This window comes from Adiantum capillus-veneris, chromosome 16 (genome assembly GCF_014529385.1).
Source record: "Adiantum capillus-veneris isolate H3 chromosome 16, ASM1452938v2, whole genome shotgun sequence".
Lineage (NCBI taxonomy): Eukaryota > Viridiplantae > Streptophyta > Polypodiopsida > Polypodiales > Pteridaceae > Adiantum > Adiantum capillus-veneris.
Window position 1 is genome coordinate 37156441 of NC_140946.1, and position 3184 is coordinate 37159624.

Genomic DNA, 3184 nt, shown 5'->3' on the forward strand with positions numbered 1-3184 from the left:
ATGATGTGGATGCACAGTCAGGAGGAGAAGCTCAAAATGAAGATACAGGTATTCAAGAGCAGTAACTTTAAGAAAGACTTCATTTTGGTTTTCAAATTTTTTTATCAAGAGTTTTGTGGTTTCTCACAATGTTTTGCAAACATTGCCCAGCCAGTGTGCCAAGTGTTACTGCCCTGATACATCAGTGTCAGTCTATTTACTTTTGTTTGTAACTAAGGATGGAACCTTTGAACCTTAAGGGTTTTTTTACACCATTGATTGATGTTCTTAAGGGGGCTAGTTTTAGGTGAGCAGTTAGTTATTAACGTTGTCTTGCAGTTGGACAGTTGGTCTTTCTCTTATGCAGTCATACTGTTCTCGGTACTGCTTGTAAGCACTTGTGTGTTGATGAACATTGAGTAATATAGTACCTTCTTCTCTCTATTCATGATGTTCTTCAGTATTCTCGTATGTAGTAGTGTAGTGTAAAATGTAGTTTTACTGTGTACCTCTACTGAAATACTGTTAGGGTGGTTAGCCCCTAACAAATATGTCTATTCTGCAGGCAGAGAATGTAAAAGGGATGTGGGTCCTTATGGACAACCACCTATGTATGTGCAAATTGTGGAGAGCACTTGAGGCGGTCGTATAATTGGATTGCAGCCTTTAGAGGGTCGTGAGGTTTTGTGAAGCCAAGCAGTGGGGGCCGGGTTACCGAGTGGGAGGCGGATTAGGTACTGAAGCGATCCATCGACATCCCTTGAGCTTTCGACATCACATGCAAGTGTTTTTGTGGAAATCAAACATGACAGACAAGTTCCCACAGTTTCATGGATTGCCTAATGAGAATGCATAGACTTTTATTGAAAAATTGAAGTCAATTTCTTACTGTGAAATATATTAGACCAAGCTATATTGTTGCGGCTGCTGCAATACATTTTGTAGGATGAGGCAAAAGTTTGGTTACACAATCATGAAGAATTGGTGCAGGCACAAACTCCAGGGGTGGTTTTGGACTACAATCATGTGAAGCAAGCTTTTCTAGCACAGTGCAGATCCATTGAAGTGCCTAATGAAGTTTGGCATGAAATTTTGGGGTACACTCAAAAGATTGATCAAAGTGTTTATGATTTTTTCATGCAGTTCACGGCTCGAGCTTTGGGGAATGAAATCCCTCCATATATGTTAAAGAAGACCATTTTGTGGCAAACTTAAAAGAAATTTTGAAGTTCAAAATTGAGCTAAAAGGGCCCGCCACCTTCGAAGAAGCAATTACTATCGCCAGGGAGAAAGAATGGAAGGCTCAAAGACTTAATGAGTATGGGAAAGCAGTCCCTGTGAAAAGTAATGGTGGCCAAAAGAAGGAATATCACGCAGAGGTTGGAGCCCAACCTGCTCAAAGGGTTGCTTATATTGAACAATTACATAGCAAAATATGCAAGACATGATGACCATGATGTAGGAATTGCGACTCAGTGTCCTTGGAGGTGGAGGTGGTCATGGCGTGGTAGAGGAATGGCTCATGCATGTGAAGCTTAGCCTAATGCTAATGTGGGTCATGGAAAATGCATCTTTGAGCCACAAAGGAGGTTCATCCCTACCTATTATAATTGTGGTGAACTTGGTCATATCAGCACTTATTGTTCAAAGCCAACAAGGATGGGAGGTGATATGTTTCCACTTCCCCAGCAGATTCCTAACAGAGCTAATGATTATGCATTGGATATACGAGGAGATCAAGGTACTAAACAGGAAAATTAGGCCTCAACCTCTGGTGGTCATGTGGGTATTGTGCCGGTTGAAAAGAAATAAGCGATATACTACTCGTAGGCAAAACAGAGAGGGAAGGCTATGCCGAGCCACATCCTAGCAAAAAGAAAGGGAAAGAGAAAGAGGGTGAAGATGCAAAATCCAAGAGGAAGAGAAGACCTTGTAGACAGTTTGAAGTAGAAAATTTACCTTTGGGAGAAGGCCAAACAGCTTACAGTTTGAAGGAAGACCTAATTGGGAGGAAAGTAAATTGTACTTTTGGATAGTTGATGAATATGGTGCCCAAACTCAAAAGGTAGTGGAAGTCATTAGTGAATCCGGAGAATGAGTTGAAGCATGGACAAGTCAGGGTGTTGGCTGTAGGAGATTTAGCCGACATTTTTCCTATGGTGAACGCTTGGCACAAAGGTGTTGGCATGGGAGAGGCCTACATTGATGGAGGTGCTCAAGTTTGAGTGATCACACAGTCATATGTCAAGAGACTGGGTCTCATTACATGCAAAAGCTCTGGGTTTTGGACTCGACTAGAAAACCATGCCAAAGTGAAGTGTTTAAGGATGATTAAAAATTTGGAAGTTGAAATCTTTAATGTGAAGGTTATAGTAAACTTGCACTAATGCCAACTGGCCTAGGAGCTTTTCCTCTCATTTTGGGATGACCTTTTTTGAGAGTTGTTGGTGCTGTGCAAGATTGGGGCAAGGGCACACTCTGTGTGTATGGCAGGAAGGGTGAAAAAAGGATGTTTGATATGACTACCAAGCAACCTACGGCACTAGAAGATGTGAGTGAGAATTATGAATCCGAAGTTACCAGTGCAGATAGTTATGAAAATTTAGAAAGTAGCTCTGCTTCCAGTTCCAGTGATGAGGGTGAAGTGTCATTCTTGTTGTTGGACAAGGAGAAGAGGAAAGTGGGTGAAATGTTGCAAGTGTCAGAGAATATAAATGCTTCAAGCCATTCAGAGCAACTTGAGGAATTGATGCAGCCTAAATGGGAATTTCCAGTGAAGAAAGAGTTGATTCAAAATATGTTGAGTACCAATCTGACACAAGGAGAAAGAAGGGAGTACTTAGCAATGTTGGACAAGTTTCCAAATCTTTTCATCACTTCACATCAAGAAATAAGGGGTTTTGTTGGAGATCCTATGAAGATCGAACTAGTTGAAGGGGCAAAGCCAATACGACAAAAATTAAGAAGGATGGGTAAGGAGAAAATGAATTCTTTAAAGGAAGAAGTGGATAAACTTTTGGATGTAGGATTCATTGTGCCAATTGATAATTCTAAATGGGTGAGCCCTGTAATGGTCACTCCAAAGAAAGATGGGCGTTGGAGAGTTTGTGTTGATTACAAGCCATTGAATGCAGTGACCAAGGAAGATCCTTACCCTTTGCCTTTCATTGATCAACTATTAGATGCAGTGGATGGCTTTGAAAGA